The 26,506-nt window shown below is 52.7% G+C and overlaps 1 protein-coding gene across 42 annotated transcripts in view; it reads left to right on the forward strand.

Annotated features, from left to right (window-relative positions):
- ATP2B2 (ATPase plasma membrane Ca2+ transporting 2) overlaps positions 1–26,506 on the forward strand; it is a 458,951-nt gene that overhangs the window by 274,169 nt on the left and 158,276 nt on the right. For 8 of the 42 annotated variants that reach the window (XM_072720321.1, XM_072720318.1, XM_072720299.1 and 5 more), the window contains exon 1: positions 10,105–10,442. The exons of 25 other annotated variants lie outside the window; for them this stretch is intronic. The gene's annotated coding sequence lies outside the window, so the exon portion shown is untranslated. Of the gene's footprint in view, positions 1–9,920; positions 10,443–26,506 lie in introns of those variants that run through there. 9 more of the 42 variants (XM_072720301.1, XM_072720337.1, XM_072720322.1 and 6 more) reach the window with 8 other exon arrangements.

Consider the following 26,506-nt stretch of genomic DNA (forward strand, 5'->3'; position numbering starts at 1 on the left):
GAGCATTGTAACCAGCTCTCAGGGATGGAGGTGCCCTTTGTAGTGTTTGCCAGTTTCTGTGGTATAAATGCTCTCCCTGCCCCGCTCCCCAGCAGATCACAGCTGTCAGCATGACATCACTTATACGCACCATTGGCCCTCAGGAGCCAGTATGAGAGCTCTAGAACACTACTGTGCAAGGAAGCCACCGCACCGAGCCACCCAGGAGAGGACACCAATGTCCTGCTTGCTTCAAGGAAATAAAAGAGGGGCTTGTGGGTCATATTAAGCTACTATTAACTGTGCATATAACACATGACAGGCAAAGCATTTTGCATACAGTGTCTCAATTAATTTTCAGTGTCATCCTCTGAGGTAGACATTATCTCTAGCTTATTCATGAAGAAATCAAGGTTCCAAAAGGTAAAGTGACTTGCCCAAGGTAACACGGCCTGTGAGTGGCATTGCCTGAATTTGAACCCAGATGTGTGTGGGTTCAGAGCTCCTAGCCCAGCCATATCACATGCAGCCTCCAGCCAGGGTAGTGCTGGGACCCGAGTCGGGGCTGAACCTTCAGGCAGGGATTCATGGGTGGGTTCCTCTATGGGGCTGGAGCTGAGAGGCCTGACCAAGTCCTAGAGGAAATGGTCACCATGCTTGAGAGAAGTCCTGAGAGGTTTGAGGCAACCCCCACATGGGGAGGGCCCAGAGCTGGAGCACCACTTTCCCCTCACACCAGGGCAGAGGCACTGCCTGGCACCCTACAGGGCCCTCCAAACCTTTCCTCCCTCCTTCCCTTGTTTGCAGTTGAGAATCCTCCTAAGAAGCCCAGTTCCAGGCAACAGTCCCTACACTGCCAAGCCCGTAGTAGGTGCTCAATTAATGCTGAAGAAATGAATCCATGATACCTTCATATTCTCTCTCATTTTATTGGAAATCAAAGACCAGATCAATTATATGATTATTTCCACCTCACAGATCTAGAAACTGAGGTTCTAATTGGCAAAATGACTAGCACAAGACCACGTAATAGTAAATGACAGGCCAGCACTCAATCCCATACCTCTGTGACCCCTAAGCACTCTGCTCTACTGTGCTGTGTGCCCCAGAAAGGAATAGGACCTTGTGCCTGAGAAGCTCCTTACAGTTTGTCAAGACCCTTCCATTTCCTTCCTGTACTTCACTGTTGTACATCGGCCTGTGGGGTTCCAGTTCAGGGAGGCTTGGGGACAGGAAGGAGGGCCTGAGAGAGCCGGACACCTCCCTGACCCTGGCAGTTAGTCTCACATCCAGGAGTAACCTGTCAGTGGCCTTGTACTGAGAGAGTTGGCCCAGCATGAAGGGCAGTCCCGGTCACAGAGGGCCTGTGTGTGGAGTGGGCCACCCGGGCCTAGAAATCCCCACTGATGCAGGGTCCCCTTGGGGGTGGCCATGGCCCCTTTGTGCAGCTACTCTTTGGAACCATATCTTATAAAGACAGGTTCCGAGCAAAGTGGTCCCACAAAGTGATGGGAGTGGGGAGTGGGGGGCCAGGGTGTGGGGAGGTTCTTACAGGGTGAAAGGGCTGCCCTGGAGCCACCACTGGCCTCCCAGCCCTGACTTTGCTGTGCTATGTCCGAGGCAGGTGGCTGCCCCTGTGCAGACCTCAGGATCCCCATCTGTAAAATGGAAGGATCAGTCTGATGGAGGGGCATGACAGCTCCTCCCAGCCCCAGCGGACCATGATTCCACATAAACCAGCCTCACAGGCAGATCCCAAAGGGAATTTCCTCTGGGGAGAAAGTGGGATACCCCCATGGGGATGCCTTTGAAGGCTGCTGGGGCTGCATCAGCACTCCCTGTGTTCTGAAGGCAGAAAGCTCATCTGCCCATCCTCCTCCTCAGGCCCAGCTTCAGCTCCACATCCCACTCCTACCCTGCTCCCTTCAGCTACTTGCTGGACACCCTGGCAGGGCCTAAGCAGTCCCCATACGTATGGCAGGGTAGGGAAGAAGGTCCGTGTTCAAGTCCCAACAACCCTGCCAGCTGGACAATTTCATTCTGGGGCATATGGCCTCTCTGGGCCTCAGTTTCATCATCTGTAAAATGGGGAAGGTACTAACTCCTTAAAGGGTAGGAATTAAATGAGCCACAATATGAAAAGTTCTTAGAACAAACAGCACCTGGCATGTAGTCCTTGTCCAGGCAATGCCACGTCTCGGTACTACTATTTATAATGCATACCGATGCCATCTCTTCTGCTCAGCGGCCCTCAAGTGGAGCTACCGTTATGGCAGTCTAGAGTCCTAGAGGGAGCACTAGATTGAGAGCCCTGGACACAGAGCTATCTCTCAATCACCCCTGACCCCCAGGGGCCGGGGTGCCTTCGCCTCTCCTGGCCTCAGTGTCCCCCTCCTCCCCCCGTCAGGTGGCTTCCCTCAGTTCCAGCACATCTGAGACTCCCTAAGTGTCCACAGATGTTCCTGTCCCCGCAGCCATGCCTCGGTGTCAGCAGGCCCCTTCCTCCTTGCTGATAGGTCCCCAGCTCAGAGTCTGCCGCAATCATGGTTTGCTGAATGAACCCGTGTAAGGTGCAGTGTTACCGTGGTGCAGCGTCTAACATGTGGCAGGCACCTTGCCAGGGGCCTCGTCTTCTTCATTCTGTTTAATTCTTAGAATCCTTCTGAGGTTCCTTCTGTTCCCAGGATAAGGACCAGTCTGGAGGGTGGTCTATAAGTCCCCCACCCATCTCCTGCCCCTCACTCACACTCTTCGCCTCTAGGCATTCAGGCTTCCTTTTGGTTCCTGGAAACTTGCTGAGCTCTTTCCGGCCTCAGGGTCTCTGCCAGAAGCACCACCTCTCCTTATCCCTAGTGAGCTCCTGCTCAGATTTCAGACCCCAGCTCAGTGACCACCACCACCCGCCTTGGGGAAACCTTCTGCAACTCCCCCCTCCACTCCCACCAGGGATGGCAGGTCCTCTTGTGGAGTGTGTTCGTGGCCTTTGCCCCTTCGTCTTATACTGTTTATCACTTTACATTAGTTTATGCATTCATTTCACACCCGTCTCTAAATCCTCTTGAGAATAGACACCATGAGCTTTTCTGCTGTATCCTCAAGACCTAGCACAGAACCTGGCAAGTAGTGGACAGCAGTGGATACTTGCTGAACAGGTAAGTAGATGGAGAAGCAGGAAGCCCATGACACCTGAGGCCACAGAGATCGAGAGACTTGCCCAAAATCACACAGCCCATCAGGATTTGAGCTAGTCCATGGGGCTCCAGCTCCCAAGCTCTTTGCACCCACCCCAGCCTCATGCCATCTTTGAGTGCAGTGGAGGACTGAGCCAGAGGAGCTCCCAAAGGGAAAGGGTTTGAATGACAGAGCAAGGGCTTTGATCCCCTCAGAGCCCTGGCTGCTTGGAAACCTCATAAGGGGTGAGCCCACACCCCCACTGCTCCTCTGTGAGCCTTCCAGGAAAGATCTAGGCTCTAATTCTGCCTCCAGCTATGTAATCCTGGACTTGTCCCCTCCACTCTCCAGATCTGTTTCCTCATCAGTAAAATGGGAGTGAGACTGTCCACAAAGCAGGTTGTGTGTGCAAAGACATGTGCATTAGCACACAAGAAAGCTCTCAGCAGAGACGGCTAACCAACAACCCTCCCTGAGGACACACTGGCAGGGAGGATGGCCGCATTTCAGTCCCTAACTCCTATTGATTCCAAAATCCCAGCAGTGTCCAGCTGTCCAGTCAGTCAGCAGGTGGGCCTCTCAGCTTGAGGTACTCTCAATTGTCACCCTTGGCTCCCATCCTCTCTGGGAATGCTCTCTCCCTACTGGGCCCCACAGCCTCCTCAGCAGGAGGACATCCAGAGAGGTGGCAGACTCTGGGGCAGACTGTGCTAGGTTTGAATGCTCAGTCCTAGGCCACACAGCTGTGCTCCTCTAAGCAAGCCACTCACCCTCTCTGGGCTTGCTCTTCACCTCTAAATTGAGAGTTGAGAACACTGAATTTTGGGGTTGTGATGAGGAGTAAATACAGCTCTTGCGTTAAGTGCCTGGCACCTAGTAGGCACTCCGCAAATGACAAATGCCCTCCTCCCTTCTCCTGACAGTCCTAAGTCCATCGTCCCTATTCCTTCTGTTTCCTCCTTCCTTATCTTCTTTCTCCAGGGAGTCAGTCTTCCAGCAGGAGTGAAAACACACACACACACACACACACACACACACACACACACACACACATTCACTAGGAACCCCAGCACAGTACCTCATATTCAGTGAGAACTAAATAAATATTTGTAGACTGAATAATCCCCAAAAATGAATTACTAGCGGTAAAATGTCAGACTATAGGTAGCTGGGAAGGAGCATTTAGGGATAGGGGCTCTTCCCTGGGTGCTCAATTCACCTTGAGTTCAGCTCTGGGCTCAAGCATCCCAGTCCCAGAAGAGACATCACTGAGAGACGTCAGAGTGAAGTTCAGGTCTTCTTTTTCCTTTACAAAGTGGGCATGCAGAGAGAGCCCCATTCATTGACAGGCTCAGAAAACAGCAACGCTTACAACAGAACCTCTGGCAAGTGCAAGAATATTTCCAGAGCCACAGAGAAATGCAAATACCATTTCAAAACCACCAGGGGAATTGCTTTTTCATTCAACAAACCTGCACTCCTCGGTTCAATCAATATTATTGAGGTTCTGTGCCCAGTGCTGAGGATACAACAAGCAAATGAGATCCATTTTCTATCCCCAAGGATTTCCTCAGCTTGATGGATATGACAGATGCACATAAAAAAGGTTAATAGCAAGAAACTCTTCTTAGGGGCTGGAGATGATGGAGGGGAAAGCAGGGAAGGCATCAGAGAGGAGGAGTTGCTGGAGCTGAGCCTTAAAGGATGAGTAGGAGTTCTCCAGGCAGAAAAATGAGAAAGGAAGGCATCCCAGGCAGTGGATGGTGCATGCAAAGACACAGGGGCATGGAAATGTGAGTGTGTGTGTGAGAGCAGGAGAGGCTTAGTGTGAGGAAAGTGGATGAAAGATAATGGGAGGGGTCTGGAATACTCATCTGGCCCTCAAGAGCCATGGAATGAGTTTGGGCTTTATGACGGGAGCACAGGGGAGCCAAAAAGGATTTAGAGGAGTTGAGAAAGCTCTCTAAGGTGCAAGGGATAGGTAAACAGGGGGAGGAGAGCAGGAGAAGAAGCAGGGAGACCAAGGTGAAGAGGCAGGATTGACAGATGGGAGTGGACGGTACGTTTGCATGTGCATTAACCGAAGGGATGAGACCATGTTGCCTAGGCCTGGAAAAGACAACCTCCCCCAGGGAGTCCTCCCAGAATAGTTCTTGATTCCCCTGGCTATGTGTTCTTCCAGGAGAGAAAGTACTAGCTTCCTCACTGGCCCCTGTTCCTAACCTCTGGCCTCACAGAGCGGCAGCAAAGTCAACCATCATCACGCTCCTGCCCTGCCCCACTGAAAGGCGAGGGTAGGCCTTTTGGGTTCAGGTTTTCTAACCTATGGGAAATGAAGTCCCATGGCTCCCTGGACCTACGTTCAAACCTACCTCCCTTGGGGTCTCTGGGCTCAGTATGGGGCCTCACACAGTCCTGATTTCAAGCCTCAGTGCCCCTATTCACCATATGACTTTGGACAACATCATTTTGCCTATCTGTACTTCACTTTCCTCATCAGTAAAATGGAAATGAAAAATAGGACCTACCTCCCAGGATGCTGTGAAGCTCACCCCCGTGAGATAGGACATTGATAGGAATGGCGGCTGAAGTTGTAAGTCAGGCTGACCCCCTCCTCCCTGAGGGAGCAAGAGCCGGTGGGACCAGCCAGGACCTGGGAGCCTGGGTTTGCAGGTCAGCAGACTGCCCTGGACTGTCAGGGTCTCAAAGGCCAGCCCTGTCGGAGCTCCACAGGGTTGAGGATCTGAGAACCATCATCCAGCAGGAAGAGGGGCAGGAAGAGTCCTATCACCCCAACATTTCCCAGGGGCCTCCTGGAGCATCTCGCCCTCTGCGTTTACCCTATTAATAACAGCTGCCATTCTCCTTTAGCCTGTGACCCTGCCAAATAGGTATAAGTCCCCATTTTGCAGATGAGAAAACTCAGGGAAGTTGAGTCATTTGCCAAGTACTGCCAGGAAATGAAAGAGCAGGGATTTGACCCCAGATCTGTCTGACTTGCCACAAAACCTCAGCCCAAGGTCAGGTGGGCTGAGGAAGTTTGGGACCTTGGCGGGAATGGATGTAGGGCCCCAAGGTGGCTGGGAGTCTTGGGACAAGCTGGGTTGCCTGGTCCCCAGACACACATTCTGTGGTCCTTCAAGGTCATCATGATCCTAGTAGAGCCTGAGTCATGCACCTCAAATTTGGGTAACTTTAGGAAAGAACAGAGGGAAAGGTCTATAGCTGTAGTGGGTCAGATCTGGGCTCAGATCTTGACCTTGGCCCTCACTGGCTCTGTGCCTCCTAAGCAAGTCACTAAGGTCTCTTGCATGTTCTCTTCTATAAAATGGGAAGAAGCCCAATCTCCCCAAGGGGATGTGTGAAGGTCAGACAAGGCAGGGATGTGAGGGGCCTTTGGAAATACCTTCTCAGCCTCTGAGGGATCCAGCCAGCATCTCTTTGTGACAGCAATTTACCTGCCCCAGGACCCCTGCCCAGGTGTCAGAAGACCCTGAGCTGGGCAAGGCAAGGGCAGAGGAGCCCTTGTTCCTGCTTCCCTACAAGAGGGGAAGCAAAAGAAAACCTGTGTCTCCCAGAGAGGACACAGCTGGCCTCTGACTGCATTTGATTCCACCTCCCTCAGACCCCTCTGGACCTACCTCATCTGTCTCCCTTATGCAAATTGCTTTCATCAGCCGGCTTCATCCCTAGGTAGACTAACCCTTTACCCCAACTACTCTCTGGTCCTGGGATTTGTTCCCCAAAACATGGTCTGGACAATCAAAGAGTGTTTGGAAATCAGACTGAGCTGACTCTTCCTTCACCCCTGCCCTTTTTCTCATACCTTCCCCCAACTCTCACCATGACCATAAGCCAAATCATGCTGCAGGCAGAAGCTATCAGTAATCCTCCTGGCCAGCCTCCTGCCTCTTGCCCCTCTTCCCCATGGGTCACCCTGACTTGTCGTTTCCAACCTTCCCAGAGTTTCAACACTAGCACCATTGTTTGTCAGATTTCACAATACCTCTGCCTGCCCAGTACCCTCTGTCCCCCAACATATCCTGGAAAGACAGACCAGATGCCCTAGGTGTGTCTGCTGCAGGAAGGGGAGGTACAGGGGGCAGGGCAGGGGACTAATTCTGTGGCCAGATGACCTTGGGCAAGCCAGCCACTTACATTCTTTCTTGAGGCCTCAGTTTGCTCAACTGTAAGATGGGAGAATTGGATAGAAGTCCTGGAAGGTCCTTCTGGTTCTGACATTTGATAAATCAAAATCACACAGCAGCATATTCATTCAAACCTATATCGCGGCACCTACCACATGCTGGGGGCAGGGGGCTCTGGAGACACAGCTGATGGGGTCAGAGCTCAGCAAGGGAGACAGATGTGTAGACCATTACAATACAGTGTGGTCAGAGCCAGGCCAGACGCATTCATTGATTTTCTTGGTGGAATCAGGAAGGACTATCTGAGAAAGCAGCATTTGAACTGGACTTTGAAGGATGAATAGGAGTTCATGGGCCAAACATGATTTTTTAAAAAACTTTCAGACTATGCTAGTCAACATTTGAGCTGCCTTAGAAGTTAGGGTGTATCCTGTAACTTTGTTGTGGGTGCTGAGGGTGAAGTACAATTTCAGGGCCTGAAATACCAAGGAGATAGGAGCTCAGCCAGGTGTCAGTTCTAGTCTTAGATTCTGGGAACTGAAACCCATGAGCTCCTGAGAGTTTGGTGTTTGCTGGTGAAGGCCCAGCCTACCCCAGACAGGAGCCAGTGAACAGGCAGGACTTCGGACTTTCAAGTGGACAAGTGTTGGGGCTCCCAACAGGCCCACACCATGCTGGCCTTCACAGGTAGGGAGCCATGGGCTTGGAGTCCTCAGGCTTAGGTTACGAGTTTGATTTACCCCTTCCTGGCTTGAGAGACCTGGCCCTGGTCTCGACATTGCAAATTCCTCCCTGTAATTCAGATGCTCATAGAAATCGTTCTAGCGGTAGGATCAAACAACTTACTGTCTTGCAGTGGCCTTTGCAAACTGTAAAGTGTGCAGGACACAGAAAGGATGATTAGTGTGGAGATGGTGGCTTATAACCGGTCCCTTGTGAAGCTATTTGCTTTGTAATCAGGATTAGTGGTTTGCCCACCCCACTCCACCCCACCCTTGACGTCACCAAAATAACGGTGGGATTTCTAGCACAGATACCTTTGCTCTGGCACAGATACCTTTGCTCTGACCATATGTGAGCTGCGGTGGGCCTTTGACCCTCTGCCGTTTTGCCCACCCTCAACCTGGCCATCTCAGAATGCTTTTATGTGACCCTGTATTAAAGGACAGAGGCTGCCTCTAGACCCTGGGGAAGGGGTGGGGCACTCTCGGCTTGGCCCCTCCTGTGAGTCTAACTTAGAAGTCTCCCCTGGAGGGGGACCAGTGGAGACCCCCATCTATACAGCCAAGAAGGGGCCAAGGTGGCAGCTCCCTGAGCCAGGCTATGGGTGAGGGCAAGAGCCTCTCCGAGCTGTGTCCTGGGCTGCTCTGTCCGAACCCCAGCTGAGCATCTTCCCTGCCTGGCACAGCGGAGCCCAGGGCTGCACAACACTCAGCGTCCTTAGCTTCTCAGCATCCTCCCTGAACATCTCACTCTGCCTGGCCCAGGAGCAGAAGGGGACCCCTTGGTGGTTTCACGGGGATAAAGAGCAAGGGGTAACAGCATGGCCCTGCTGATGGAGGCCCTGCCGCTGCCGCTCACTCCCAGCTCTCTGCCTCCCGCGGCCCCTCTGCCCGGCCAGGTTCTGATTTTGGTGCAGTGCAGACTTTCAGCTTAACGAGACAAATTGATATTCTGTGCCAGCCCAGGGATGGAGAGGCAGCTCGGGACGCTCAGGCTTGGGCGGGCAGCTCAGAACTGGGCAGGGGGTGGGGACAGCTTCAATCTGGAGCTGCCTTCTGGGGCCACTGCCAACCCTGACCACTCCCCCAACACGGGTCCCCCACCACACTGACAGGTACCCTGAGACCCTGAGACGGCGGTCCTGAAGGTCCTTCCACCCTCGGTGCCCTCCTCCCAAGCAGGGCGCCCCTCCTGGAGGAGGCAGGACCCTGGAGAGGGAAGCTTCAGAATCCAAGAGAAGCCCCTTCACCTACTATGACCTCCTAACCTTGCTCCTAGCTCTGTCCTCCCACCAGTCTGGATTTAAAGGGGCAGCAGGTCTGGACTTAGAAGGGGAGCAGATAAGGCAGGAAGAAGTGGACAACTGGCTGGGAGGATTGCATTCCTGCAGACTTCTCGTCAGGGGTCCCTGGAGTCTCTGGAATATGGTCAGTGCCCCCCAACATAAACAACCCCCCAACTCATCACAGATGTCCTTGTAGATTATATGGATACAGGAGGCATATGCAGATGCCCCTGCCAGTGGGCATCTGTGAGCAGATAAACAGCCTCTTGGGTGGGGGTGGGGGGGCTTCCACCAGAATTGCAGCCCCCAGGCAGGTGGGGGCCCCGCGGGTGGGGCTGCAGGGGTAGTTTTTAGATGGCAGTAGGGAGCTCAGTGCATGCTCTGCTGTGTTGGACCTGCAACCACAGATATGTCTAGTCTGTGTTGAGTTCATCGATCCCCCTCTGTGACCTTTGCCGCCCCCCAGGTCTGGGGATGTCCTGACCAAAAAGAGGGGGAAACCAGAGCCCCCTGCACACCTGAAGGAGCCCCCCCAGAAAGTAGGGGATGACTGGGGGCCGTGTGAGCCAAGCCTTCCTCTCTCCCCTGTCCCTCCCCACCCCCCACCACCAGTCGCAGGACGCCCTCCGACCGGCTCAGCCCCAACCCTACCCTCACCGTGCCCTTGACATTCCCTCCTACTTCGGGGGAGCGGGCATATTCCTGGGACGCTGCCAGCTTCAGTTCCTCCTGACCCCACGGGAGGAATTAAAACCGCAAACAACACCGTGGTGGCTCGGCCCACACACCCCCGCCCCCACTCTCCTCCCCAGTCTCCCCACCAGAACAAGCCCTCCCCGCGTCCCTCCCTCGTCCTCCGGCCTCCGCCCCCTCCCCCAGCCTCCGGCAGGCAGCGCAGCGGCTGGGGCGGCCTCTGCCTCCCCCGAGATTGCATTTTGCCAGCGAGATGCTCTCCTAGAAGCCGGCGCCGGCGCCTGCGCCCCCCCGCCCCCCCACCTGCTCGGGCAGGATGGTACAGTCTGCAGAGGGACCCGGGCACGCTGGCTGGGCTCAGCCGCGGCACCAGCTGCCGCACCGCGATTACGGGGCTGCCCGCCTGGAAACCGTGCCGGATTTGTGGTGATTTTCGTAGCCAAGTAAGTACCGGCATCCCCCAGCATGAGAAAATAAAAAATAAAAAGCGCCCCACTCCGCTCTCCCCTTCCTCCCTCACCCATTTTATTTTGTTTCATTTCATTTGATTTTTTTCAGTGCTGATGGTGGTGGCGGCAGCGTGGGGGGGGGGGGGGGACCCGGCTTGTTTATCTGGCAGCAGCTGAGGCTGCATTGGGAGCTGCCGAGGGAGACACTAGTGTGAGGGTCCGTGTGCTGGGGGATAGGACTGGGCTGCTGGGGACGTGAGCAGGGGGGCCTTAGACAGGCAGATGCCCACGGTCTCAGGTAGATGCCGGCAGCCTCTGCTCAGCAAATGCCCCCGATGGTTGTTATGCAAGGACCAGCAAGCAAACCGGTAGCAGGGGGCAAGGTTCTCTTCCCTCTGAGCTTCGTCCCAGGGAGACACAGAGGACTACAGGGTGCCTCCTGCCTGGCCCCCACTAGGCTCCAGGAAAGAGGCAAAGGGAGGCTCCCACAGAGGGTCCCCCTGGCAGGTGGGCTGCTGTGTACCAGGACCACCAGGTCGGGCCTGCCAAAGCATGCGGTGGCAGGGATGAGACCCCCCGGTTCCCAAGATGGCCAGAAGGGGGGCAGGAGTGGGATAGCCAGGCCATTTTGCAGCAGTCATGCTGGGTGGTGGAGTTGGCACTTTCAGCCCGGAAGCCCAGTTCCTGGGCTAGGCTAGTTGGGGTGGCCTCTGGCTGAGAGCGAGCTACCTGGGGCTCCTCCCTGCCCCCTGCAGGATCAGGACTGGGAAACCCATCAGCGGGTCTCTACACTCCCCATGGATGGGCTGCTATGGGCAGCCACCCTTCTAGCCCAGTGGCCATTCCCAGGCTGCCCTCTGTCCAACTAGGTTGTATGGGGAGGGGTCTCTGTGGCTGGCCTGCCCTGGTCAGGGAAGTGCCCCCGGGGGTCTTGGGAGCCCCCACACAGAGGCCCAGCCAGGCTCGACCTTCAGAAGGGTAAGCTAGTAGGCAAGCTCAGCCATCAGAGGTCTTGGTGTGATGCTGAGTGCCCCTTGCCCAGCGCAGAGTGGGGTCCCCTCCCCGCCTGCACTGCTCTCCAAATCGCTGGGAGGAGGCAGAGCTGACGTTTGGGGCATTTCCAGGAGCTGCAGGAGCCATCCGGAGAAATTCTCCTTTGACGTGTGCAGTAGGAAGGGGCTTGGAACGCAGGCCCCAGGGGGCCTCCGCCTGTTAACTTCGTGGAAGGGGCAGTGGCAGGGAGGGGGCAACCGCAGCTCTGGGGGACCGTGCTGGGAAGCCCAGGAGAGATGTGAATGGCCCATGTTATTTAGCTACCTTTGTACCTCCAGTCCCATTCTCATCAGGGCACATACACAGCCACAGATTTGCACAAATGCACATACACAAATATAGTACACATAGTAGTGTCTTGTGTGTGTTCAAATCATATACACAGAGTTCCTGTGCCCACTGATACACCGCAGCACATGTGGCTACAACTCAATTCCCTGAAGACCACCTGCTCACCTGCAGACTACCACATGCACATGAATGCATCATGCACACACACGTGCACCTGTGAACCTGGCATACCCACACATGTGCGTAGCTCTAACAGAGGAATGCAGTCGGCTGCATAGGGGCTAACCGGCCTGCACACGGTGCCCTGCAGCAGCCACGAATGTGGCATGTGGCCATGTGCGGGCTGGCCCCCATGTGAAAATGACAAGCACACATATGTGGTGTCCCAAATGCTATCTGCATGCCTGTCCGGCATTAGCAGGCACACAGCATGCTGGAATGTGCCCACAGGTGAAGGAATGTAGGTGGCATATGTACGAAGATGGCCCAGGCACACAGATGCAGCACCTTGCCGATGCCGCCTGCACACATCCAGTCCTCAGGTTCCAGGCATCTCCCGTGGGAGTGAAGGTGCCTCTCTGGGCACTTGGGGATAGGCTTGCCCCTCAGGAGTCCCCCTGTGAAGACAGAGGGATACTGGCCAGGCAAGGGCCAGTCCAGATTCCCAGGGAACTGTGATTGGGCTCAGGAAAGGCCATCTTGTGTTATTGATGTGCTGCAGAGGAGGCTGCCTGGAGTTGGAAAGGGGACAGAGGAGCGGGCAGGAGTAGCTGCTGCCCACAGCCCAGACTACCAGGAGTCTGGACTGGCACAAGGAGACCAGCACACTGGTGTGGAGTCTTGCAGAGCTGGGGACCAGGACACTGCCAGCAGCCCCCAGAGTCCTCTCCAGACCATAGATCAGAAAAGCTGCCTGTGGTTTATACTGTAGAGAAACTGAAATGCTGGGGCCCCCTCGCCCACTCTCCCCACCTAGCACAGGTATGGGTTGGGAAACTTGGGTAAATAATAAGCCAGCTGGCACTCACTGAGCTAATTGTTCTGCATACATCGCATCAGCGGGGCCTCTCATAGCCATGTTATTCCCGTGCCACAGACGAGGAAGCTGCACAGAGAAGTGGAGACACTTATCCAAGGTCACACAGCTGGGACATGGCAGAGTTAGGGTGCGGGCCAGGCCATCAGTTTCCCTGCCTGCCCTCTTAGACCCTCCTCTCCCTTCCTCCATGAGGTCAGCTCATTTAGAGTGCTAACATCTTGGGAACCAACAGCCCAAGAACTTGGAATTTGGGGGTGAGGCTCCAAGAAAGGGTCCAGAGAGTCTCCCAAGGGTAAAAGCAGAGTCCTCCCCGGGCATATGTGGCCATGTCCTAGACAGCTCTACCAGCCTTTTTCCTCATGGAACTGATGTCCCCTAGAAAGCCAAAGCAGATGTGCGCATTCTAAAGTTAACTGGCCTGGACCCATTCATAACAGGAAAACTGAGGCCCAGCCAGGTGAAAGGATTTGTCCAAGGTCACACTGTGTCTTCCGGAGAGTAGAGTATCTTACCATCTTGCTCAGGTCCCAGGCATGAAGCAGCAGGGGCCTTATTTGACTCCTGGTTTTCCCCAGATGTTTGACTCTAAGTTAAAATGATGAGCGCACCAGACTCAGCCTCTACTTCTGATCAGCTGTATGACCTTGGGTAAATGGCTTTGTCCCTCCGCACCTCAGTCTCCTCTGTACCCTGGCAATGCCTATCCCTGCCCTGCCTTACCCCACAGCTGTCTGAGAACCTTGAGCACTCTGGAGGTCTGTGCTTAGAGGTGTGATGGGCATCAGGGCCTGGGGCCAGAGCAAGGGAACACCATGCTGCTGCAATTGACCAAGGTCAAGAGGGGAAGCAAGGAAGGGAAATTTCTAGGCTGGTGGGGCTCAAGCATTAGTGGACCTAAAGAATCACTTGGTGGAGGGCAAATTTCTGGGTCCCCACCTAATGATTCAGGAGGTCCTGAGAGCTGTGTTTTCATAGGTGTCCTAGAGTTCTCATCTCTCTAGCTTCATACCCGGGGGAGCTGAGGCCAGTGAGAGCAGGTTTGGGGGAGCTCAGAGGCTCTCAGAGCTGGAGGTAACCTGGGCACCATGTTATTGGCTGGCTCCTGCCACATCTGAGGAAACTGAGGTCAATTGGGGGGCAAAGTGAGACTGACACTCAGGCCTCCCACTCTCCAGTCCGCATCACACCACCAGGTTCTGGCTGTACCCTGCACAGCTTAATCAGGCCCTTCCGGGGGCTGCTCAACCTTCGCATGGCAAACAAGACTATCTTTCTCAACAGGGTGGCTGGGAGGGGTGCTCCTAAGAGACTCACCGAGCCTTGGGTTTGAGTCGTGCTGGTGAACTCTCCCCAGCTCTATGATAGTGAGGAAAATGGCTCATCTTCTGTAAACCTTGATCTTCCCCCCTCCAGAAGGGGAACAGACTTCAAGCAGGGCTGCTGGGAAGCTTCTAAGTAATAGTGTGAAGCAGCTGGCATGTTATAGATGCAGGGTGAGGGTTGAGGACTTGGGGGACCCTGAGGTGCACAGCGGGTCCTCTCAATACCCCCCTTAGCTCCCAGGCTGCGGCAGAGCTGTCTGGGATGTGAGTGTCAGACACCACATGCATACACACTTTGTGGGGTGGGGTGGGGGGATGGAAAGGCTTCTTCCTCAGCCCCACCTGGAACACACAGAGCAATGTGGGAGGCAGGGTTGGGTCTCCTGCCTGGAATCTGGGCCCCCCAGCCCACCTTGCCCTGTCCAAAGCCAGAACACTAAACATGCAGTAATAAATTTCTCCCTTCCAGGGGGAACCTCAAACAAGAAAATATCTAGGGAGACTGTGCCCCTGGACCAAGACAGTCAGTGGTGGTTATAGTTGGGGAAGACAGCAAAGCTCTGGAGTTTAAGGCAGTAAGTAGGGTGGAACCCCAGTTCCCTCATCTGGCAAAGGGTTGGTAATAGTACCCACCTTGCAGGCTGTGGCAGGGGACAAGTGAGGAAAATAATGGACATAGAGTGCTGGGCTTGGGGTGTGGCCTGCATTGGTGGCTCAGTGAATGGAAGTTGCGGAGCTCGAGAGTCAGTTTGGATTGAGAATCGAGAGGTGTGAGTCTGAAGCCTACCTCAGCCGTTGATGAGTTTGACCCTTGAGTCAATCCCTTTGCCTCTTCAAGCCCTGGTTTTGATCTTGTAAAATGGGCATAGGTGCCCACTTCAGAGGGCTGCAGTATGACGACAATATAGAATAGGTGATGCTTGCTGCAACCCCTGAGAACCTACTGGATGCCAGGGGATGTGCTAAGGGCTTCACCCTGGTCTGCAGTAGGGAGTGTTTCTAAGACCTGAGATGCATCCTGTGCAATCCAGGAAAACGCTCCAGGATCAGAGGAGTGGAGGGCAAGATGGCCTGGCCTAGTAGAGGCAGCCGAAGGAGGCCAGAGCTGCGCTCCCTGAGGCTCCAGAGGCCCCCAGGTCTGGGAGAGGAGGCCTGGGCCACAGGGTCAGGAGAGCCGGGTTGGGGGCCCAGCTCGGTCAAGGATGGGTGACCTAGGGCAAGTCACGTCAGTGCCCTGGTCTCACTGACATGACTTGAGAGAGGTGGCAGTGATCCCTGCCTGCCTTGTGTCCTCAGTGAGAGCAGATTCTCCTGCCAGCTGGCCCTCGGGATGGAGGGTCTGAGACACTGCAAGGCTGAGGTATTATTAACTGCAGTCACACTTAAAACCGCTCCTTGTTTCCTGTGGGCTGCCGTAGCAAATGGCCACAACCTGGGTAGCTTGAAACAACAGAAACCTAGTCTCTGACAGTTCTGGAGGCTGGACATGTGACATTGAGGTGTCAGCAGAGCTGGTTCCTACTGGAGGCCCTGAGGGAGATTGCATACCCTGCCTCATCTCCAGCTCCTGGTGCTTACCAGTGAGCCTGAGTGCCCACTGACTTATAGGTGCATCTCTGCAATCTCTATCTTCTTCTTCACCCACACATCAACCTTCTTCTCTATGTGTCTCAGTGTCCTGTCTTCCGTTTATGAGGACACCAGTCACTGGACACGGGGCCCATCCATCAGGATGATTTCATCTTGAGATCTTTAAATATATCTGCAAAGACCCATTTCCAAATAGGGCCACATTCTGAAGTGGACATGAATTTGAGGAGGGACACTTTCAGCTCCCCCCTGCAATCACTAATATTCCGCTAGTTTCCTGCTAGTAAGTCATTTCTTCCTCACAAATTCCCATTCTACAGATACAGAAATCAAGGCCTGGGGAAGGCTAAGAACATGTCGGAGTCACATAGCAAGTGAGGGGCACAGCTGGGATTTGAACCCAGGTCTCTGGTGCTCTTTCTCCTTTCCAACTTTTTAAAGCTGGCTGGGGGCTCTCCATACCCAGAAATCCATGGGGCAGGAGTTCTAGCCAGTCCCATGCTGACCCACAGCCTGTGGGGGCTCTTGAGCTCCAGAAAGAAGAGCTGGAGGTGGTCAGGGGAGCTTGGAGGTATGAAGGGGCTGTGCTAGGCCAGGAGACCTGGGCAGCGCAGGGTTGAGAGCCTATAGTGCCTTCTTATCTCTGCCCTCACGCTCTGCAGACCTTGTGGTCCTCATCTGGAGAAGGGAGACAGCAACACTAAGCTTGTGGGGTAATTGCCAAGTTCTAAAATGCTGAGCGTAATAGTTGTTACTAATAACTAAAATATATCCTCAAGCACTTTACAAATATTTGTTCATTTCGTGTGTGGGAAGGTAGTTGCCTATTCCGAGTCTCATCCAAGTGGCTCCACCCTTAAATAGCTACATGTGGTTGAACTAGTGACTTAACCTCAGTGTACTTCTCCATAGAAGTATCCACCTTCCCAGATGCCATGAAAGACAAGTGGAATTCAGCTAAAGTGCCTGGCCTGCAGTTATGGTCCTGTTGAAGGCTCAGAGAATGTTTCCTCCTCTCTAAAATGAGGATAAGAATAGTGTTACTATCATCATACTATTATTTGTCATATAAGGATTTAGGAAAGTGATACAAAGGGTGCAGTTGGCTCAGGGACTTCTGGAAAAAGGCCTGCAGAGGGCTTCCTTAAAGATGGCCTCAGAAGAGGCAAGTCCTAGTCCCAGGAAAAGCAGACAGGTGGATTTAATCTTTGCAAAGACTCAGGAAAGTTGTGCCGTAGTGGAATACGAGGTTGGAAGAGCCTGTGGGAAGAAGCCGGGAACGAATGACTCTCATTTGGGTCCATGAGCCATATAGCTTCGAAGGAAGGAAGCATGTATCTCTGGGGCTCCCATCCCCACCCTGAGGACAGCTTTCCTATAAAGCAATGTCATTCTCCACATTGCCTGGGGCTGCTCCACTGGGCCATATCTGGCCACCACCAGGGACTGTTTTGCAGAGGGCATAGGGAAGGTAACCCAGAGGTGCTCACTCCAGCCTGGCTTCCTCAAATCCCTGCTTTGCTGGGCTAGAGCAAGAGCTCAAGTGTGGCACAGGAAGCTGAGCTGTCATGTTTTTCTGTCAAGGCTGTGGAGTGGTGGGGGATCCTTGAGAAACCCTTTGGGGGTATCCCCTAGTCTGCCTGAGGCCTCTCCACTGGGTGAGAAACAAAACCTAGTTCAGAGCAAAAGGTGCTGGGCTTCACCTGCCTGAATCTTCTCAGCATTCTGATCTGTGCCCAGGGGCAGGGGGCATATCCCATGTGGGCTGACTTAGTAGTGATGTAGCATGGTGGTTCAGGACCAAGTCTGGGCCAAGACTGCGTAGCATCAAATATAAGGCCTGGGTGCTGAGCCTTGGTTCCCTCAGTTGTAAAGTGGGGACGATGATAGCGCCCACCTTATAGGGTTGTTGTGAATAAAGCTGAACTGTGTGGGTTCCCAGATGCATGTTTTGACATCTCTGAAAGAGGGGCACGTATTACAGGTGCTGGCATGTCACGTAGAACCAGTCATGCCTTTTTCTTTCTTAAGTATATATAAAGTAGCAATGCATCTTACGATGGATGCGCCTTAGATTCAGTGAAATATGGTAAATAAGATAAAAACCTATAAAAGACCAAGCTGATGGGAATAAGCCTGTCTCCTGCCGGCCTCCCCAGGTCAGTCACCATAGGACCTTGGGCAATTCTGTGCACACGCAGGAGCCTTTGTTTCCTCTTCCTCTCAGGGCTCTTGTGAGAAATCAGCAAGCTTATGTGTGGATCATGTACCACAGAATACCTGTATACAGTAAGTGTTTAGTAATTGGCAGCTCAAAACAAACAACAAAGGCTATAGTAGAGGGAGGAGTTTAAGTCACAGACTCTGGGATTCTAACTCCTACCATTTCCTTGCTGTGTGACCTTGTGCAAGTTTCTTAACTTCTGTGCCTTAGTCCCACCATCTGTAAAAGTCTCAATTTCATAGGAGTGCTAGAAGAATTAAATAAAATTAAAGTGCTTAGGGCAATGCTTGGCAGAAGCAAAGGCAATTGTTTTTTGATGAACTTCTAATGAGTGTCTTCTAGTTCAATAAATGGCAGCTGAAATAGACCCTGAGCTCAATAAAATAATAACAATACAGACTGCACTTGTTTTACAGTTAGAGCAGTTGAGGCCAAGAGGTATGTGGATATTCCCAAGGTCACACATATAGCTCTCCCCAGTGGCCAGGCCCCAGCACAATATCACCTTCTTTCCCATGTCAGGCCAGGACTCTGATTCTTATGGCAAGAGGGATCCTAGCCCGGAGAGGGTGGGTTTCTAGAAAAAGCTGCAGCCAGATGTGGCATCCTCTGGGTCAGGGCTCTCTTCAGAAACGTTTTCCTTCTCCCTTCACATTTCTGCTTGTTCACCGTAGTATAGGGGAAGGGGCTGAGTTGGGTCATGCTCAAGGTCAGCAGAGCCTGCCAACCACCCTGCATGCCTACCAGCCAGCACTTCCTGGCCTTCTGGGTGGCTACTGCAGAGTTGACACAGCAGAACTCCCTCCTGGAGAGAGCAAAAGCCCTGGCCAAGGCTGGAGCCAGCCCTGGGCAGAGCCAGGGCCACAAAATGGATTGGAGTGAGAGTAGGGAAGTAGACACCTGGGTGTAGCCTACCCTGACAAACGCCCCAAGTGACCTTGGACCCAACACAGTCCCTCTTTGGACATCAGTTTCCATCTTTAGAACAAGAATTTGGGGGCCAGATGTGCCCTCCAAGGACTTTAAATGTCTAAGACTCAAAATTGCCCAGGCATTGCTGCTAGTCAAGGTCATGGGAAGGGACAGGGCTGGAGGGAAGGAGCTCATGTATGTGTGCATGCATCCCCATGTGGGTCTGGGGTGGAGGTCCTTCAGAGCAAGCCTGAGACAGCAGCCCCTGTTCAGCCCAAGCATTTCTGCAGAGAAGGTGTAACAGCCCAGCGACCCGGGTACCTGCTCCACAGGCTCGTGAGGGGGACCCCGGCAGGGCATGACAGTGTCCACACTGACATGTGCATTTGCAAGGCAAAGATTGCTGAGAACGAGTCTTTTGTAGCAACTATCTGAAGGCAGGAGATCAAGAGCTCTTTAGGCCACTTCTAAATTTATCAACTTACATGACTCACTTCAGATTAAAATGAGGCCTTTCTTCCCATCCCACCTCCAGCCAATTTCAAGTTTCCAAGCTCAGAGGATCTTGAAGAAGGGAGAGAATGTAAATCAATAAAACCAATATTGGCTGAGTAGTTGGTCCATGCCAGGCCATGTGCCGAGCTCCTTGCTAAGCCAGAGATGAATCAGCTCCAGAGACAGCTGTCACTGGGGAGCTGGGGCAGCCCAGGTGCAAGATGCCCAGCCTGGGGACTGGACCATGAGTAACTTCTGTGTCTGAGACTTTGCCTCACCACAACAGTCCTTGTACCTCACAGGGCCTCAGTTTCCTCATCTATACAATGGGGCTAGTAAAGGAAGAAGTGTGGGGCCTCGGCTACCCCTGTGCTCATGCCCAATGTGGCTGAACATTCGGGTCCAGGGCTGTTCCTGACTGGAACAGCCTTTCAGGGGCTGCAGTCTGCCCCAATGGCCTCAAGAGAAGGGAATTCCAACAACTTCCCTTGCTCTGGGACCTCCAGAAGCTTCTCCAGGGAATCTCTCTGAACTCCAGAGTCAAACCTCTACTGTGGGACCACAGCAGCTAAAAATGATTGCAAATTCCAGTGTTGGAAAGTGGCCTACAAGCTTTCCCACCCTGAGCCTCACAGCAGCCTTTGGGATAGCCTGGAATAATAATAGCGGCTTTTGTTAAGCAAGCGCTCTCTGTGCTAGGCTAGGCGCTCAGCCAGCAGGCCTTCCTCTACCTTTCCCAAGTGGGACTGGGCCCGCTTAGAGAGGAGGAGACATGGTCTCAGAGAAGTGCCAGTCGTTTAGGCAGAGTGGGGAGGAAGGCTAGCTCCTTATCATCTTGCTGTGCCCTCTGGATTCAAGGGGAAACTGAGACCCAGAACAGAGCTGCCTGAGGTTGCAGAGAGTCCAGAAGCCCAGGACAACCTCATGATGTCGGACCCAGCCTTCAAAGTTCACATACCCCAACTCTCCAGGAGAAAGGGGGAGGCCTTGGGCCAGACCCCAAGCCAAGAACAGGGCCATCCATACCTGGCCTATGACCCCAACATAGCTGTGCACAGGAGCACGTTCAGGATACCCTTGAGGCTGACCCCTCAGCAGTGTTAGGCCCAGGAATCAGCCACATCCCTGCTTTTTGTCCTCATTACCTAAAAGACACCCCAGGAACCCTCCTTGGGTTGGAGGCACACTGGTCCACATTTTGAGAGAAGTCTTCAGTGCCTTAGGCACCTCCTAGGCCCTACTGAGGAAACTGTAATTCATATCCCAACTCGGCCAGATTGTTTCTGGGGGTGAATTGTCTTTCCTTTTTGGGCCTCAGTGTCTTCATCTGTTGGCAGGGGAGGTGGTTGTAGCCCTTGTGGAGATTGTGCAAGATGTGAGTCAAAGACCCTGCCCAGCCCCTACTCCACACCTGGCGGCTACTGTGATGACACCAATTAGTGACATGCAGTTCTCGTGTCCATCCCGTGAGGATGACATTCTATCCTCACTTTACAGAGGGAGACACAGCACCCTCAGAGAGGGACTTGCCCCTGGTCACTTGGGCTCCCACAGGGCTGGGAGTGGGAGCTGGTCAGTTCATGTACATTGAGGGACTTATTGCTATATTCTTAGGGCTTCAGAGGGCAGCCAAAGGTGCTGTCCAGAGGGGCTTTTCTCTATCAAGGAGACAAAATCCCAGAATGCAGAATTGTGGGGTTTAAATTGGAGAAGACAATACTGGGCAGTGCTGAAGAGCAGACTCTAGGGCCTAGAAACCTGGGCTTGATTCCCAACCTCAGTGCTTCCTAGCTATGTGACCTTGAGCACGTGACCTCCCCTGGCTGTGTCTTACCCATCTGTAAATGGAAGTAAACAATAGTACCTATTTCATAGGGTTCTTGTGCAGATTAAATAATTTAATACATGTCAGGAACTTAGAACAGTGCCTGACGTTCTTCGCAGGAAGCTCTATGAAGTATCTCTTGTAGGTATTACTAGTATTATTATTCATAGAACCAGAATGGGAAAAGGAGCCTGCACTCCCCTTCACCCTCTCTGCCTGAATCTTGCCCTAGCCTCCTTCAGGCCACCCAGAGACGCCTTCTCAGAGTGCCCATCCGACCTGCCACTATCTGGTCAAGGCCTCCAGTGCTCCCCACTGCCAAGCAGATGAAGCCCAGACTCCTCAACTCCCATTCAGTGCGTCTGTGATTTATCCCCCACCTACCCTTCCAGCATCTTCCTCCATGCTTCACCTTCATACCACTTCTTTATCAGTGAATTACTTCATCCACTAAGTAGGTCAGGAATTGAGTCATTTACACAAATTGGAGTACAGCTCCCATTCACACTGACCTTTTGCCTCACCTCTGAGCCTTTGTCCAAGCTATACCCACCTCTGAAACACCCCTTAGCCATCCTTCAAGACCCCACAAAAATGTCTCCTTGTTCAGGAAGACCTTCCTTCCTCTCCTGTTATTGTAAGCTCTCAGGCAGCAGACCCTGGATCTTTGGAGTCATGCCCTAGCTGATGAGTTTTGTTTTATTTTTGTGTTTTTCAGAGATTTCATTAAAACATTGTTGAATAAACACATGTTGAATAAATGAAAGGGCGAACCTCACTGGTTCTCCCTTATTCTCTCTTGTACCCCCGCCCCCCATCATCTGTTCTCCTTAAGTGGCCAGATGGACTCTTTTTAACAATATGAATCAGACTGGTGCTCCTTGCTTAGAACTCTACAGTCTTCCCCATGATACACAGAATAAAACCCAGCCTCCTTTCGTAGCCTCTCAGTGTTTGGCAGCTCATCCCACTCCACTTTCCTCACTCACTCTTCTCTAGCTTACTGGTTTCCTTTCCATTCCTCAAACTCATCAGCCTCCTTCCTGTCTCAGGGCCTTTGCATATGCTGTTTCACCATCTAGAATGCTTTTTCTCCTTCTCTTTACCTGATAGGTTTCTTCTCATCAAGCTAAGCGGCAATGCCCCATTGAGGCCATCCTTCATCTATTAGAAAGAGCTTCTCCTGTCATGGCACCTGGGTTTTAACAGCATTTACCACATTGTATTTATTCCCTTGTTTGTTGTCCATCTCTCCACTAGACAATCAGCTCCTTGAGGACAGGAAGCTTGTCTGTCTCATTGACTGTTGGGTTCAAGGGCCTAGCACGGGGGAGGCTTTCTGTTTCATGCAACTTCATTCTTGACTTAGCATCTACAGGAGGGGTAGAAATGATTATAGGCAGATATGCAGGAACCCCACACTCAACCCGCCTGCCTTTAATGAGCCTTTCTGTGCAACCTTAAGTGAAACCCATGCAATCTCTGTTCTCCTACCCTTTACATTCTGGCTGGACAGAGGGCAGTAAAGGACAGATGAGTCTGTAGGTCCTGTAACATGGTGTGAAGCAGAGGAAAGTCTGGGAGGAAGAGCTCTCAGCTGTCCTGTTCTCTGGGAAATTGGGCTTTGTCATATTGTTTGTGGTCCACTGTGGACTTTCAGGCTTGAAGAGTCCTTAATGATGGGTTTGGGGGCCAAGCCTTAATAAAGGGAAATTTCTGTTGATTAGACTCACACAGACCAGCTCTGGAAGGAGCATGCCTGGCGCTTACCTGCCCTCCCCGACCTAAGTCCCCAGCAGGGCACCCGTAGCTGCCAATTACTGTGTCCCCAGCCCATGAGGTGGCCAGAAAGGAAACCAGGCAGCTACGGCTTGGAAAACCCTGTTTACCTTTTTTAAACTGTTGTCATTTGAATTACAAAACTAATGGCATGCTTGTTGAGACAAATGGCTAAAAGATACAAAAGGGTCCACTGCAAAAGGAGTCTTTTCCTCTCCCCAACATCCCAAGTTCACCTGATGTGACCACGGTCGGTACCCTGTTTTGTAGATATGGGGATGCACATTTTTCCCCATGTGTTCACGTCCCCTAGTCCAGGATATATCTTGCAACTGATGGCACGCCCTAGTTTTACTGGAAGTGCTTTTTTTTTTCTTAGTGGTATGGAAAATCCTGGTGCAACTTACCTTTCAGCTGAGATTCATCAAAATCTGGCAATTTGCTGTTTCCTTCTCTTGTTTGTTCTCTCACTCTCTGGCAGGTAGAAGTTCAGAGAGGTTTTGTTCCTTCTCTGTGGGATCTTTTTACTCCTATCTCTGACTTTACTCTGTCCCTTAGTCTACTTTGGCCATCCTGGCGGCTCAGCAGTCTTTGAATGAGAGGCAGCAGAGACTAGTGCGGAGAGCAAGGGCCTGGAAGCTGCCAGTCTGCCGTTTACCAGCTGTATGTGCCCTCTCCGTGCCCTCATTACCACATTCAGGCGCCAGCGCGCATGCGGTGCCCAGTGCAGTCTGGCACCGGGTGTGCTCGGGGGGCCGGCACTTCCCTCCTTGCCCCTGGACGTAGATGGCCTAGTAGAGCAGGGTACGTCATCACCCCTCCCCAACCAAGTAGCCCTGAGACCCAGAGGAGGGGCAGGGAGCCTGGCCCACATAAAAAGGTTGGATGCAAAAGGTCGGCTAAAAAAAGCTACGTGCAAACAGGGGCAGAAGGTAAAGTTAGAAAACGGACTCAAAGGTCAGAAGAGAAAACAAAAGGGCAGAAAGGGTGAACCTGAAAAGATGCCTTCTTTACCCCCAAAGCAAAGAAGATGTATTTTAAAATATCAACTGAAGCCAATAGAAGCTTCTTAGGAAGGAGAAAGTCACAGAGAGGCCAAGGTGATCTGCTGTCCCCCAGCCCAGCCCCCACCAGGTGCAGGTCCAGCATGCATGAGGAGACTCTGGGCAGCCAGGTGCACCTACAGGTCAGAGCCCCCTGGGCTTCTTTCCTGCGCTGGTTTCCAAATCAGAGCGCCATTCACTGACATGTACACAGCTGCTGTTTTAAGTGCTTTGCAGGCCTTACTTAATACAACATCCCTCTGGCATGTATTATCCCCATTTTACACATGAGAAAACTGAGGCTCTGAGACAAACAATGACCTGCCCAAGGGCACCCAGCCAGCAGCCTGACTCCAAAGCCTGACCATGACAACAGTCGCTTCACAGTCCCAGAGTCCTGGGTCTGGCAGGGAGACCAGTCATTGCAAATGAATGTGCTATCAACCAGGCTAGGGGAAGTCTCGGGGATGCCAGAGCCCAGAGGAGGCATCACGCACCAGCCCTTTGTTGGGCTATCAGGGAACAACCTCAAGGGGTCCTCACATGGCAGCCGAGTGGAAGGATAAATAAGAGCTAGCCAACTGGAAGGAAGGTAAGAAGTGGAAATGGTGCTTCAGGCAAAAGCACAGCTTGAGCGGGGGTGGAAGCCACCACCAGCCGCCCAGAGCAGAAGGCGCCAGGCGGGGGTGGTGAGTGCTCCGCCGGAGAGGTAGCCAGGCCAAGCCAAGGGCAGTGGGCTGAACAGTTCTAAGCTGGGGCATAATGTGATCAGACTGGCCCATTTGGAAGATCTCGGGAATAATGAGTTGGAAGGATGGGGCTGGAGGCCCAAGAGGAAGCTGGTCAGGCATCCAGGTGAGCAAGAGCAGAATGAAAGAGCAGGTTGCCACGAGATGGGTGGCAGGCAAGCTGACAGGGCTTTGGGACTGATGACAGACAGCAAGGGAGAGGCCATGGCAAGTCCCAACTGGTGTGTGGACCCTTTAGAAAGGGCCAGAGATGGTGAGAGGGGAAGCAGGTCGTGGAGAACCTATGAATCTAGTCCTGGGGAAGGGTCCGCAGATCTGTTTCATGAGAGACCAAAAGGGATGATTATGAACAGACACTTGGGAACCACAGACTGAAGGAATGTTAAAGTCCTTCATAGAAAGAAAATAATCACCCATACCTCAGGAATGGGGAGGAATTTGCTCCACAAACAGCCACCTACTGAGGGCCTACTGTGCTCCAGACACTGAGGACATCACGCTAAGTACAACGAGCTAGTTCACTGCCTTGTGGCCCTGCAATCAAGGGGCTGGAGAGCGACAATAAGTAAAGACATAAGTGGGTGGCACATCAGGGAGCATGGAGAAATAGAAGGCAGAGGAAGGAAGATGAAAACAGTTGTTTTGAAGACAGGGTCAGGCATGGCCTCCCTGGGAAGGGAACATTTGAACAGAGATCTGAGGGAGCCACATGGCCGTCTGGAGAGGAGGGTTCTGGACAGGAACAGCCAGTGCAAAGGCCCTGAGGCATTTTCACTGGATTCAAGGAATGGTGAAGAGGCCAGTGGTGTGGAGGGGAGTAAGGGAGAGGTTGGTTAGGAGATTTGTTCAGAGAGGTAACAGGGTAGAGAATGCAAATTATGCATGGCCTCATGGGCTATTGTAGGGACTTTGACTTCTCCTGGGAGAATGACAGGAGCAATAGGAGGATTCTGAACAGAAAAGGGACTTGATTTTCCTCTGGCTGTGTGTGGAGAATGGATGGGGGTTGCAGGGATAAGCGGCAGGGAACCCAGAGATGAGGCTTTTGCAGTGAACCTGGTGAGAAGGTGGTGGCTTGGGCGAGGGTATAGACTGTGGAAGTGGTAAGAAGTAACCACATTGTATGTTTTGAAGAGCAGACAGGATTTGCAGATGGATATTTGGTGAGATAATTTTATCACAAAAGTGAAGAGCTGAGTTGATCCCAGCACCTACCTAACACATTGTCTAGAACCTGGTAAGCACTCCGTGAATGGTGGATGAATGGAGGGATGGAGGGATGGAGGAATGGATGAAGGCAAAGTGACAGGGAGGCAGGGAGAGAAGAAGGTAGGCAGGCCTTGAATGCCAGACTGCAGAATCCAAACTTTTTCTCAGAGACAGTGGGAGCCATTACAGGTTCTTGAGCAGGAGCATGATAAAATATATTATTGGAGGTGCTCTCAGTTGGTGGCATTGGGTAGTACTTGGCACCATGTCCCAAGCTGGTGATTCCCATGAACACCAGTGGCCAATCCCCTCTGTTTGGACTGTTTTCTGCAGTCCAACCCAACCCTCATTCATTTATTCATTAACAAGCATCCAGTGAGCACTTGCTCTGAGCTGAGGGCACTGGATGTGGTGTGAATGAGCCAGATCAGTCTTTGTCCACAGAATGCATTCTTCACCACCCTTCCTGCCCCCCATATAGCTACAGAACCAGAGACAGAATATAGGTTATTCCCAGGGCTCACTGG

This window comes from Vulpes vulpes, chromosome 9 (genome assembly GCF_048418805.1).
Source record: "Vulpes vulpes isolate BD-2025 chromosome 9, VulVul3, whole genome shotgun sequence".
Classification (NCBI taxonomy): Eukaryota; Metazoa; Chordata; class Mammalia; order Carnivora; family Canidae; genus Vulpes; species Vulpes vulpes.